Below are 15167 nucleotides of genomic sequence, written 5' to 3'. Positions count from 1 at the left end.
TCATATCCTCACCTGGAGCAAGTGAAATCACTTCATTGCATCTACCCAGGGAGCTCAAATTATCTCATTCAATAATCATCATTTTAAATTAATCATATCATCATTCCATTTCAACAAGAACAGCCCTCAGCGTCATCCGACACCAGCATGAGGGACCTTTCAGTTGTACAAACACAAGCAATGCAGGCAACTAATATACAATAAGGTACAAGTAGAACAAGTAGCGCATAATTAGCTAACATAGCATATATAATATAACAATCCAAAATAAATACGCAAACCCAAGCAATTCAAGCATATGCAAATGATGAATGTCTGCCCTATGGGTGATGATATCATCTGTCGGTTATCAAGCCAACCCGACGTGTCCAGTAGCTAACCCGGGCATAGTCTCTCTGTTGCGCCTTATTACCATTAGAGGGAATCCGTGCCCTGTCACCATTAGAGGGTATCTGTGCCCTGTCACCATTAGAGGGTATCGGTGCCCTGTCACCCTTACAACTAGAGAGAAAACACAAGCGTACTCACATTCAACATTTTCCATCATTATTCATTTACCACATTCATTCATAATCACTCTTCATTATTACAAATTCTCAAACAATGACCCGGAGCAAGTGGGACAAACCACGACCCTTGCTGCTACCCAAGTATTACAAATACACATTCAAAACTCCATAATTAAACTCATTTATCATAATTCTCCTTTCCCATCTCATACCCGGAGCAAGTGGACAATGCCACTGCCTACTACCCGGAGTCACACGTCACATTAATTTTCAAACCATCATTTCTGCACTTCCTCAATCACAATTCATTACTCTAAGCCTTTCTTCATCAACAAGTTATCACTTTCCTAGCCTCTTCTCATTACTAGGCATACTATAAAATTTAGGACTTAAAGGATGAAAATCGAGGCTTAGAAGTCTGAAATTCAGCTTTAAAAACTCAAAAATCAATTCTTGCTGAAAACGGGATCACGCGTGCGCGTCGCCCACGTGCACGCGTGGAAAGCGAAGAAAATCGGGTGACACGTAAGCATTACCCATCTGCACGCGTGGGAGGTAGAGAGGTAGGGTGACGCGTGCGCGTCAGCCACGCGTACGCGTGGATGCATTTTGTGCTCCTCGCACAAACCCAGCACGCTACCATCACAACTCTCTGGAATTTATACCACGCACCTGCATCAATACAGCGATGCGTATGCGTCGGCCAGGCGCACGCGTGAGAGAGTAAAATCTTGAGTGACGCGTGCACGTCAGCTATGCGTGCGCGTCAAAGTACATTTTACCAAAAATTTTACTAAGTTTAAAAAGCTGCAGGATTATATTTTCAAACCCTAAACTTCCGACGGGCATAACTTTTTCGTTTCAAATCATTTTCCACCCATTTTTTGAACGGCATAAACATCTCGGATCCAATTTTATTTCTAAACAAGTTTGATACAAATCGAGGATCCGGAGACTAAGCTATGCTCCATCAAAGTAGACCAAAATCACAACTTTCATAAAAACTTACAAAAACTAAATTTTCAACACAAACCAATTTCAAACCTTTTCAAAACCAACCAAAACTTACCAAAATCAATCTCAAGCCTCCTCAACTCATATTTTCAATATTCTCATTAAATTTACAATCCACCAATCCACCATTTTGACCAATTTCAAACAAAATACCATATCATATATTCATTCCACATCTCAAGTTCCAGTAATACCAATTCCATCAACCCCCAATACATATAAATCCATATCATCATATACAACCCACATGCATTATCAACAAAGACATCAATTTCTCCCTCAAAACCAATAATCACATAATCCATACAATCCATTGTAACCAAATAACAATAATCACAATTCCATTCAATCTCATATGACATCACACAATACACACATCACTTACCTTCCTTACCTCTTTCCGGCCTCCGGCCCAAGATTCACGGCCTCCGGCCCAAATTCACAATTTAAATGCATATTTCACAAACCAATATTCATTATCCAATTCATCAAATTCTCAACACACCAAACATATAAATTCACACAATTCTCAACCTAATCATTAATTTACATTACATATCAACTATACATATTAGTACCAACTATTTACACAATCCAAACCTAATCCTAGGGGAATCTAGCCTAGGAATTCTCATCATACCATACGGTACTTAAATGAAACTTAAACCGTACCTCTTGGAGCCAAACCAATTGAGCCACTTCTTTGGAAGTCTCCACCAACCTTAGCTCCAAGCCTCACCAAAGCTCCACAAGCAAAACCAACCTCCCAATTGTGCACCAAAATCAACCAATACTCTAACATAACCAATTTCACACTTACAATCAACCTATGGTTCATAAAAATGATAAATCACAAGGGTTGGAGGGTTTCTTACCTTAACTCACTGAAGTTTGTGACGAATATCACCCATGGCTCATACTAGAGTACTCCTAAATAACTAAAATCATAAAATTACTCAACACCTATAACCAAACTCAAACTTAAGAGGAAAAACAAAAATGGGGCAGAGGAAAGTAGAATACTCACCACAAAACTTAGATAAAATTGTAGAAGATGAGAAGAGCAACGCGTGGCCATAAACGGCTCGTCAATCGGAGTTCCGGAGAGAAAGTTATGGTAGTTTGAAGATCAAGAGGGGTTAGAGTTTTCTCTCTTCTTCCCTATCTTCTCTCCAATGTGTTAAGATTAGAGTTTTAAATCGTATTTTCAATATTTCAATCTTCCCAAATTATAAATTCTTATTTCTTAACATTATTCACTTCTAATTAATTTTCCCAGCTACAGTACCGGACAGATTGCAGTCGGTACTGCAAGTCAAATTTCTAGTGCGCATTTTTATTCAGAAAACTATGTTTCCAACTCAAAAAAATTTACTGAGTCCAAATATCATATTTAAATTACAGTTTGACCGGATTTTACATACACCATCAGAATTTTAAACAAATACAAGTATAGAAAAATATGTTGTGCTATTGAAAAAAAGAGAAAGGAGATTAACAAACAACAGCTAAACATTTTACCCCGCAAAACATATCTATAAGAATAAATTGCATAATAAAAAATTAACAGGACTAGGTCTTCAACCTGCAAGGATGACATTAATTATTTGAGGGTCCACTTGACTGGAATGATAAATTGGAAAAGTGACAAAGTAGCTTAGATTTAACTTATGAATTGGTATTTGAATATTTATGGATAGTTAACTTTAAACACATTAATCAAGAATTAACACACCTACCAGCGCATACCAACGCAACACACTTGCAACAAAACAAGACTAACCTCCAGGGAGTAATTTCAAATCAATATCAAATATGTTTACAATATTTTTTTGTTGATTATTTATCTAGAATATGCAATACAAGATCTCATTTTTATTCATCTATATTAAAATATTTAAAGCTGTCATAGTAATTCAACTTAAATTGTAAATTAAAAAAAAAAACTAAAACTAGCTAGGTCTGACTCAGATTTTACGAATTTCATATCCGCATGAAACATGCGAAAAATAGCAGTTGCATCCACTACACTATAACACTGAACAAATCAAACTAAGAGATGTGTATTCCCTACCATTCTTCTATGTAAAAACCCTTAACTATAAACCATCTGCAATAGAATGGATGAAAAACAAGAATATGAAAAGGATTTATAGGCAAATGAAAATTTTTACAAGAAGAAAGACTAAATAATTTTTTCTTTTAGAATAATGAAGCAGAAAGGTTAACAAGCTTGATATAAATATGCTTAAAATAAAGGAAACCGTATTGCACCAAAAGTATTTGTTCTTGGCCGAAGATGCACTTTTGTTCTTAGAAATTCTCTACTCGCTCTTTTCTTTTGGATGGGAAAGGAAGCATCACTCTCGCCAACCTGAACATACAAGACCAAATATTAGCATCAAATTGCCAGCTTAGATTCAAGATTACAAAACTAAAGTTCAAATCATGTCGTGTATTGGCATGAATACAAACAGAGAAAAGTAAAATCAACTTTAATCATTCACAGAAATTAGAGATCTACATTACATTCGAATTCAGTGAGTAAATAATGAGCTTAAAGCAAAAATTTTCAAGAGCTAAGCCAAAGAATCAGAGAAAGCCATTTTGCTATACACAATTGAGACATCTTAGTATTGCTACAAACATGTCCAAATTAAAATATTTGAAATTTTGAAAATAACAAATAGCAGTTACAATGTCAATCTATAATAGGGGAGATGTCTATACAACAGTTTGGCTGACTAATATAGGCAAGATGCTAAAATTCTATGAGAGCAAAATAATGAGTTAATGACCAATTTGATTGAGAATGAGGGAAGACTAACTAATACTATTTTGTTGACTTTTAATTCCACTTTCTACTTGGATCCTTGGCTCTCCACCACAACTCCTTGCACCCAAATAGACGCACCAGTCGTAATCAAACCAGATTCAACCTTACAATAAGCTCCAGATCTTGGAAACCGACAGACAAAAAGCTACAAACCAACTATTACTCTCTATTTTTCTCTCTGTTCTGCTCCCTTATCCATTTGCCTCCTTTTATCCAAGTCTAAGAAGAAAGAAAAAACTGAAAAAGAATAAAACAACAACTTTTTTTTAAAGGACTATTTTCAAGTTACTACTCACACCAAATGACCATTCTTCAATAAGAGATTTGATCTAATTAAATAACCTCCCATTATATAAATTAAAAAAAAATGTATAGAGATTTATATACGTAGCTATGCAGGCTATAAATGAGGTTTCTTAATTCTTATCATTATTATTGATCTAAGAATTGGAAGATATATATAATGATCTGATGGTGGGTTGTCTAAATTTTACATTTCAGGCAGATATTATAAAAGGGGACCAAGTTCAGCGAGAAGAAAAAACTAGAAATAATAATAATAATAATAATTAATCACTGGATAATTATAATTAATCCAGAAGGGAATGAAGGAATAGTGATTTATATATAGCTGATGATGATGATGAATGGTAAAAATTAGTTAGTTAATGATGGTTTGATCATGTGGACTAATACTGCTTAAGTAAACAACTATATAGTTAGTATCCAATTGAATATTGATTGATGATAATGTATTATTATTGTAGCAAGAAATTAAAAGTGATGAATAAGATATCTATATACCCTACTCATATTCTCCCAATCTCTTCAGCAGCAACATCACACAAACACATTAGCATTCTTTCACTACATTTTCAATTTTTCATGGTTCCTCATGAGCTCTTAAGTTCAAATAAAAAAAATTGAGTCACCAAGCAGAAGCACCTATTATTTGCCTTATTTTATCAATTTGTTTTAGCATGTTCATTTTAAAGTCAGTTTGAATTGATGATTAACACCCAAAAAATAGCACAGAGTAGCCATTTGAATCTAATCTAAAAAGGCAAAATAGATCACCATTCATGGGACACACACAGTCACAAAATCACAAACACAAATCAAATAATCAAATAAGCAAAATGAAAATTCTGCTAATACTCCAAATACAAAACTACCGAAAAGGAGCATTATCAAAGAAGAAGCCATTATTAATACAAAAATAAAAAAATGAAATCAACCATTGCCAAAACGTGACATTATTAATGGTATCTGCTATAAGTTCAGATGATGCCATCAGTAGCCAAAAGTGGACACACACGATTCCAACGAAAAATGTTGTGAATCAAATATGTTATTATTGAATAATTAGTTATATCCAAACATAATCCCCCAAAGAACATTATATCTTACGGGAGCAACTCCAAAAGAACTTAGAATGACCCATCTTGTTTCTGAGACTTTTCATCAAACAGTTTACATGCATAATTCCAAATGCATTGATTAAGTGAAAAATTCACCACAGCAACTAAATAAATCACAAAACAAAGGCAAACGCTAGCTTAATCCTAAATCGAAAATGAAATCAAGCAACAATTAAACTAACACAACATGAAAATTACATTGTAATAATGGAATTTTATTGTATCAAAAACTGGAAGAAATTATAGTAGAACACGGATGATTCAGATGAAGAAAATTACTTTTGTGCACGACGAGAGTGATGGAAGTCCCAAAGGTTTTGATGATGGTAATTGTGGTAGTGATGATTTGGATGAAGAATGCGGTGGATGAAGACGCTGAGGAGAAAGGTTCCAGTGTGAATGGAGCTAGACGACGAGGAAGATGACTGTGAAGCTTGTTTGGAGTGTGGAGCTCAAGAGGGTAGGGGTAGAGTTAGGTTTAACCCAATATTTTCAACGAAATAATTTAAATTACAGACAGATTTTCTGCCTGTAATAATTCAATAAAACACAGCATTTTTATTCATTTAATTACAGATGGATTTTCCGTCGGTAACTATTTCTCACGAAAAAAAATTAATTTTTTCGACAGAATTATCGACGGGTTTTCTTTTCCGTCTGTAATTTATGCTAATTCATTTTTTTTTGTTTTCGACAAAAAATCCCTCGCAAATTCTATCTGTATTTTCGTAGGATAAAATTTGTCGAAAATATCCGTCTATAATAACTAGTTTTCTAGTAATGTCTCAAAATATAATGCCTAACATAATCTTTTCTTTTATTACATTTCTTATAACCCTAATAATAACTTTTTATTAGCAAAATATTATCCTCTAAAAAATATATATCCTAATCACGCTTTATATCAATTATCACTAATTTACATTTACATTAATAACCGCATAATATATTTAAACTAATATGCATTTAAAACTAACATACATTAACCCCAAAATATTTGTAAACTCATGCATTAATATCGTTAATAACATACATATTGTTTTTTAAATTTATATGCACTTTACATATATTAACAGTTTAACACCAACATAAAAGTAAAAATAAAATGTTTAAAATAAAAATTAACACTTAAATAATAAAAATTACCAAGGTATTCAATAATATAATCTTGTAGTAATGTTGTATCTCGAACCATCTTATAATTTTAGCAAAAACAAAAATTATTCTCTCAAAAAGAAAATTGAGTTCTCTGATGAAATGCTCAAACACTCGCATTATGTTTGGTTTGATAGAAAATGAATAGAAAATGAATGGAAAGAAAATGGATAGATAGAAAATGGATGGAAAGAAAATTGATAAAAAATAATTTTTTTTTATTTGGTTATGAAAGAAAATAAAAAAAAATTATGTGTGGATCCCATTAAAATTTTTTTTTCCAACACAAGCAAGAAAACAAGAAAGAATTATAATATTTATAAAATATAATAAAACATGAATAAATAAAAATATTTATACTTTATTTTATGATAAGGGTATTAATATAATTTTATACTATTATGATTTTCTTTCTTCTCACTTTTCTTTCCATCCAAAAAAAAAAAAAATTTCTCTCTATTTTCTTTCCATCTATTTTCTATTTATCCAAACAACACACAAATAATCCAATTTGTCCTTCCATTTTCTTTCCTCTTATTTTCTTTCCTTCCATTTTCTTTCCAACATCTAATCAAAGTGTCAAAGTTTTTCCTCTATCACAAATACTTTTCAAACACACGTGCATAATTTCCATTCAAAGTCTCTCCTCCTTTCTATATTTATGCACTCTCTCATTACACACAAGTTTATCAACTCCTATGTATGATGGACGTATGTGCATACGTCATAATTTTTGTAAGCTGTGATAATTTACATAAACAGATACTCAACTTCTTTAGGTGGTAGAATTATGCACCTTTGATCGAAAAGTAGTATTCACTACAAGATTTTTGTTTATTTGTGATAGTTTTTTTTATTTGTGCAGGTTTATAACCCCCACTAAATAGTTTGTGGGGGTTTCTAAAACCCCCAAATTTTGAGGTGCCACGAGGTCTTTTGTGGAGGTTTTGTATATGTTTAGTAGGGGTTTTATATTAGACTTTTGTGACGGTTTTAAATCACTTTTGTAGCAGTTTAAAATCCCCACAAATTAATTTTTTAATTTAACAAAAATTAACTATTTTATGACATTTTCAAACCTCCACAAACCTTATAATTATTTATTTATTTTTTATTTTAAATCATTCATTAATCTCATCTCATTTACATATTCTCATCTCATTAAAAACTAAATATTTTATAACACAATTCCTCAATATAAGACATAACTCTGTATAAAAAAATTCTCAATGTCAATAATTCCAAACATAATTATATATAGTATTGTTCTACATAACTATTATTGTTTTCTTTAAAAAGTAAAATAAAACAACAACTTCAATATTTTAATATCATCTAATTACATAAAAGTCTTAAAATAAAAATATTTCAATATCATCTAATTACATAAAAAATCAGGAGAGGACAAATAACTTAGTACTACAAGACACGTTTGTGTAACACCTATGTTTCCATAGAATAAAAACATGGGAGACAGGTGTGAGAGGTAAAAATATGTAGACCTGGCTGTGCATCCAGCTCAATAACATGTAGCTTCAATATAATTTGACCAGCATTAAGTGTCTTTGAGGAAAAAGATATCAAAACAGAAGGATTATCATTTTCAGGAACCTGTCCAAAAGAAAAATTAAATTTCATCCAACACATAGCAATCAAAGTATGCAATTATTAAGATGATCAATAAATAAGTGCAGGAGCGCATAATCATATCAAATCTCACCTTAAATTGAGCAAAGGATGCAACATGAGCTTCAAGAGAATGAATACGCTACTGATCCACGGAGTGAAGTTGCATGTTTTCCTTCACCAATTGTGGACTCTATGATAAAACAACAGCAAGCACGAATAATTGAGGTACAACTATACACAGATAATCCTAGCAACAATACATATAAAGACAAGAAAATATGAGCTAAAAAAACTATGACATAATTGAAATGTATTTCACCTGACCTAATAATCTAATATAATAGGGATCAAAAATATACTTCTGGTGAAGGTAAACATTTTTAGTGTGAAGGCTAAGTAAGAAGAAGGTTTTCCTTGTGCTAGATAATGTGAATACTCCAAAGCTTCTACGAGATTTTCTTGAACCAATTCACTTCGGACCAGGGAGTAGAGTGATTGTAACTAGTAGAAATAAGCAAGTGTTTATTGTAGGAGTATTTCATGAAATTGTAAGCAACAAAATAAAGGTCCAAAGTGAAACTAAAGAAGCTACAAAATCCATGGATTATAGATAAAGCAACTCATTGCCCCAAAGCATACAAAAGCTTCTTCACTTGCACACAAATAATATTGAGAATTTTTCTATGGTCTTTGAAGTGTGACATTCTTACTTCTTGCTTTGATTAATTATTTCATATATCAACTTTGATAGCTAGTTTACTTAAAAATGCGCTACCTTCTTCCTCTCCTTCATGATTAATTTATACATAATTTCTAAACATATAACACAATACTTAGGAAGTCCACCAACTTTTTTCATGGTTAGTTTTTAACAGTTTATAAAAAATGAAAAATATTACGAGAGACTCTCAACAGAAAAGTGTTATTACGAGAGAGACTCAACAAAAATAATCAAGACTAGAAATTACCTTTTCAATAGAAAAGTGTGCTTGAGGAGGAATAGATGCATCGTGAATTAATTATTTTTATTTTTATTTTGTTTCCTACAGGGGCTTATGCTTTAAATTAACTTCTTTATTCACAATCATCGAGTACAGGAGTATACTTATTCATGTGGCCGTTGTCTTTCATGGTTATTAAAGTGCAAATATATATACTCTTTTTTTATTAGGTTGAGAATGTAATCTGAGGTGGATATATCATGCTAAAAATTCATGAAATGCAACTAATCAAATAAAATTAAATCAAATAATATAGATATAGTTTCTGATTCTCTACGGGCTACATCAACCAAAATCAGACACAAGAAAAGAAAGCTAAAACAAATACTATTATACATACGTCAAAATAAATCTAGATGAACCAAGTCTTTTTCTCACAACACACAAATCAAACTTCATATATATAAGAAGGCAAACCACTCTCTCTATAAACAAGTATGCTTAAGTTGGAACATTAGTTCAAAATCGTGAACGTAGTTTTGTGTACAAGGCTAACTACATATCCATCAAGGTCCTCTACATATGCTCTATCACGTTAGTTAACTTTTTTTGACTTATTCAATGCCATCAATAGAAAGCTAAGTTTATGAATGATATATGTTCTAACCATGTTCTAGCAATGTATGCATGTGCCATAGAAACAAGGGGTTTAAGCCAAGTTAACTAGTAAAGCTTTATTCTAGTATCGATTGTGCTCCTGCAAATGGGGCAGAATTCAAGATTCTCTCCACAGTTACAACAAGTCTCTCCACAGTTAATACCTTATGATCATATAAACATCGATGAATTGTCATAAATAAAATGTATTGTAGAGATTTTTAGAAACCTCCACTAAAATACTCCCAAAATTAAATATTAATTTTGCAGTGATTTTTGTTGGCCTTTTTCAGCATGGAAATCTGCATATTTGACCATTAAATTTTCACAACCTGCGAAAATTATAACTACAGCAACACTTGTAATACCGAGCAATTTTTCAGAGTTGTGTCCAAGGTAGTGAATTCATAATTTTTATCTTGACTCGTTAACCTAATTTAGAATCGTAATTCATTGAATTGTAAGACGGAACGTAAACGTAACTCGTAAGATATAAAAATTATGAAAATTTTGATAGCAAAAATTTATTTTATGAGTTAATAGTCAAAATCGTCCTTAAAAGATGCCTCAATCTCCATATGAGTCCCCAAATGATAAAGTTAATCAAAATCGTCCCCAAAAGATGACAAACATAAGCACATTAGTCCTTCCGTCATCTTGTCTGCTGAGCTGGCTAACGTTGGGTGACGTGGTCCGTTAAGTGCCAGCGTGGCACAGTAACAAAACGACGCCATTTTGAATCAGTGGCCTCCAGGTGTTGATACGATGGCATTTGGTGTCCAGGAGAGATTCAAAACGTTGCAACCCATCACCCCCTCTGTTAACAAGCATGTAACTCTGTTTCACTCCAAAACGTGTCGTCTCCCCCAAGCTATGCTCTAAGGCTTTGACCCAACACTTAAACTAGGCCATCAACCTTCGTCAGTGTTGGAAGACCAATAAAACAGAAGAGGTGTCGGTACTGAATACAGAGGTGATTGTCTCCTGGAGCAACATTGATAGTAGAGGAAGCCATCGCGACTTTTATAGGTAAGGATGAATCCTTTTTCTTGTTTTTTGAGTTATTATATGGCGTGATGTCTTCGTAGTGGCGTGACTCATGGGTTCATCTGATTCTGGGTAGGGTTTGGGGTGTCTTACGGTTTGTATGACTGTTCTTGTATAATATGAGTGGGTTGGAATGCTTTGCTGTAACTGCCTTTGTGATGATTTGTTAGGTAGGGGTGTTTCATTTTAGTGTTGGTTCTATTCGGTTGTTGAATGTTTGTTTAGGATTTAGGATTTATTTTGGTTTATTTTCTTGTGTTTGTTAATGGCATTATCGTCTCTGTGATTATAGATGCATGTTCTGTGGTGAGGTTGGCCACAACAAAAGAAGCTGTGCAAAGAAGAAAGCCTTTGATGCTGAGGAAAATGCCAGGCAGATGCAGCTGCAACTGGCAGTTATTGCTCCTGCTACAGATGGTGCTGACCCTGAAGTGAATGTTGTCCCTGTAGAACATGATACTGCTCCAGAAGCAATACCGCCATTGCCTTCACTTCCAGCATCCATCCAACCCCCTACAGAGATTGACATCAGCCAATCTGAAAGCATTCCACCAACCCAAGCTACACAACAGGTTGTATACTCACTGCTCAAGTGTAATAAAAATATTTGATTTTGTTTTATAAACTAACAAGTGCTTTTGGTATTGGCTTATGTAGGATGAAGTTGTAGCTAGGCCACCTAAATTACAGGTGATTAAAGCGAAAGCAAGAGCTAGATCCTCCCCTACACCTACTGCAGCTGCACCAGTGGCTATCTCGACTGAGATCATTAAAAGGACAAGTTCTGCAACTACTAAGAAGCTGGCCAACTTTATGACTTTTTTGCCTACTCCAGGCTTCAAGCACCCAAGGAAGAATGATAAACCACATTGATTAGAAAGCAATGTTTGGGGCTGATTTAGTTTTTTTATATATGACAAATGAAATACCATATTAAACATTGTGGTTATTGTAATCTGAAAGTTGTATCTGCCCTTCTCTTTTGGTGTACCCTTCATTTTTAGGATTGGATACCTTATGAATTTGTTATGGTACTAATCTTCCAGACAATGTGACAATTAGCCTTGAATGGCAGCACAATGCTGTGACTACTTACTTTGATTACTTATCCTGTTTATGGCTTAATCTTATAGTAACACTGATATTGATTAGTTTGCAATGTTCCACAATGCTAGTAATTGAGAGTTTGGAGTTAATCTTAAACAGCACTAATCAAACATCTATTCTCATTCAATCCATCCAAATCGATACACCATTCCATTTCAACAGGATTATGTTTACTTGGAAGTACATATCAAACAACAAAGGATCACATTAATCACAACTATCACAAACATGAAAATTATTAGCAGTTTCAAAGATCTAACTTCAGCTTCCAATCTACCCAATATCCATGCCACCTTCACCCTCCATTCATCATACTCACTTTCAACCTGCAATTCAGTTCTAGAATCTTCCTTTGCACCACCTTCAACCACTGCTTCGTCGTCATCATCATCAACCCACTTAAAGTAATTACAGTGACTGCCTTTCTGCAAATTGATAAATCAGAGAAGAAAACAATGAATGACACCCAATAACACAGAACAAGATGGAAAAACTTCAACTTCTTCAACACAACTTACCCGGTACCTTGGACATACATAGAATAATCTATCTGGGTTCTCTGTAGTCCCAGATTTTTTTATCACAGCCTTCAACCCGTAGAAATATGCTTCCTCGTGAGTCTTCCTCCTCATTCACATTGAAGCACTGGAACCGTTACTGTCGTGCGACTGAAGAGATACACCACCACTAAGACCTTTATTTCTCGTCTCCATCCTTCCAGCGACCTAACAATTCCAGCATCTACCCAACTGTGTGGCCATATGATTCTAGAACGCGACTTATTTATCATCGCATTTAGGATTAGGGTTCATCAACCAAGGGACTGATTTGATTTCTTTAAACGAACTTACCTTGTCAGCAACCCCAGCGTCCATGTAGGCGTTAGCCACCCAGGCACTTAACGGACCACGTCACCCAACGTTAGCCAGCTCAACGGATGAGATGGCGGAAGGACTAACGTGGTCATGTCCGTCATCTTTCGAGGACGATTTTGATTAACTTTATCATTCGGGGACTCATATGGAGATCGAGGTATCTTTGAGGGACGATTTTAAATATTAACTCTTTATTTTACTAATAATAAAATAAATCTCAAATAAACTAAATTACCTAAAAGACTAACTTATATTATACCATAACAAGTTAAATTGTATTTTTTTCTATCTTTTCCAACAGATATCCCATGCTCCCATCCTACATCAGTTCTACTTCCAAGAGCATTCTTAACAAACTTTTCTTTTACTAGCAATGTCAGTTGTACTTCCTAATTGAGAAGTTAGATTGTTAGTTGAATTTTCACTTGCATTAGCTTGATTTGCCTCTATTTCTATTCCAAAAAAAATTAAACAACAAATATTTAACAAGTTAGTTCAATATCACATAAAAAATTTAACAATTTAACAAAAATTATAAAATTATATTTCATTCCAATTACAACCATCCAAGTTCAACAACAAAGTTCAACAATTCAATCTGAACAAAAACTATTAGCATAACAAAAATTTAAGAATTGTCTTCAATGCCACAACAACAATTTAATCATTCAGTTAAAAAATTCAACAAAAAGAAATTCAATAAAGCATTTTAAATAATTCAACAAAATTGAGCAAAAATAGAACAATATCTTATCACATCTCACTTTTTATTTGCTGGTGCAAGTGTGCAATGGAAGGTTTCAGATTGAGTACTCAGTTTTTTATGGAGTACTTTTCTTATCTGTTCTTATTCTCACTGTTTCTTATTTTTCTTTCAATAAAACACAATCAATCTGAATTCTGAACTTCTATTTGGGCAGAATTGCTTCTCTTTTTAGTTTACAGGTTATACTATATCTTTTTAATTCACATAGTATCTTTTACATTTCACACCTCATGTCTTTTATGTGTTTATACTTGATAGAAACCTCTATCCTAACAGCAGAATTTCTCTTAGTGGAATTGCACCTTCATGGAAAGCCAGAATTTCTCTTAATGGAATTGCACTTTAATGGAAAGCTATATAATATACATACAACATATTAATATGAAATACATGCTTGCAATAAACATGAACACATAAGTTAACCTCAATTTAAAAATCTACTATGATTCACATAAAACCATATTTCAAATTGAACAATATAATCAATCTGCAATATAATTGATAAGCCAACAAAGATAGGTAATATCAATTCAACCTGCAACATAATCAATAATAAACAAGCACAACAATAGATTGATTATTGAAGAGGATAAAAATTAAAAAAAAGCTTTTAACTTACCTGAACTACCAGTGAAAGAGAGGAGAAAAGCAACAGCAATCCAAATTCCAGAGCTAGAGAGGTAGAGCTAGAGAACCAGAGACAAAGAGGCATACCCAGAGAATCTCGTAAATCACAATCGCAAAGTGACTCCCACACAGCCTAGCCACCACAAGTTTGAATCGACAACAACGGTAGCAAACCTTACGGCGAGTCGGTGACACTCCAAATTGGGAATTTTGGTCGCGCAAAATTCAAACATCAGAAGATATAGAGATAGAGTTAGAGAGAGACTTGAGAAAGGTGAAATTTTGCAATTTTTTCCATGGAGATAAACTGTAAAGTGATGAGGAAGGTTAAGAGATTAGGAAATTTACTGCTAGTCTGCTAGGGCTCCCCATCTTCCATAATCTTATTTTCATATTGGGCCATTGGGTTGGATTGGGCTGCAATCCGGGCCAAGAAAGGAGCTTCTTCCATCTTGAACGTAACATCGTGGCAAAATCGGCGATTCCGGCGACTCTGCATTTTTGCGCGGCGATTCCACAAGACGCAGGTGAGTTCTGGACGAGAAGCGAAACCGACACGAAGAGATGATGCAAACACGTGAAG

General features: G+C 33.7%; 1 long non-coding RNA gene across 3 annotated transcripts; it reads right to left on the bottom strand.

The window, feature by feature from the left end:
- LOC107608093 lies at positions 8300-10305 on the bottom strand. Of its 3 annotated transcripts, none has more exons than XR_002351490.1 (3): positions 10173-10305; positions 8656-9065; positions 8300-8546 (listed from the first exon to the last, which is right to left on the bottom strand). It is a non-coding gene; the product is annotated as an uncharacterized LOC107608093 (long non-coding RNA). The 3 variants fall into 3 exon arrangements; XR_002351491.1 differs by lacking the exon at positions 10173-10305 and having other exon boundaries at positions 8656-8754; positions 8889-9476; XR_002351489.1 differs by lacking the exon at positions 10173-10305 and having other exon boundaries at positions 8656-9476.

Source organism: Arachis ipaensis, chromosome B07 (genome assembly GCF_000816755.2).
Source record: "Arachis ipaensis cultivar K30076 chromosome B07, Araip1.1, whole genome shotgun sequence".
NCBI lineage: Eukaryota > Viridiplantae > Streptophyta > Magnoliopsida > Fabales > Fabaceae > Arachis > Arachis ipaensis.
The sequence above is the reverse complement of the archived record's forward strand: the minus strand, read 5'-3'. Positions and strand labels throughout refer to the sequence as shown.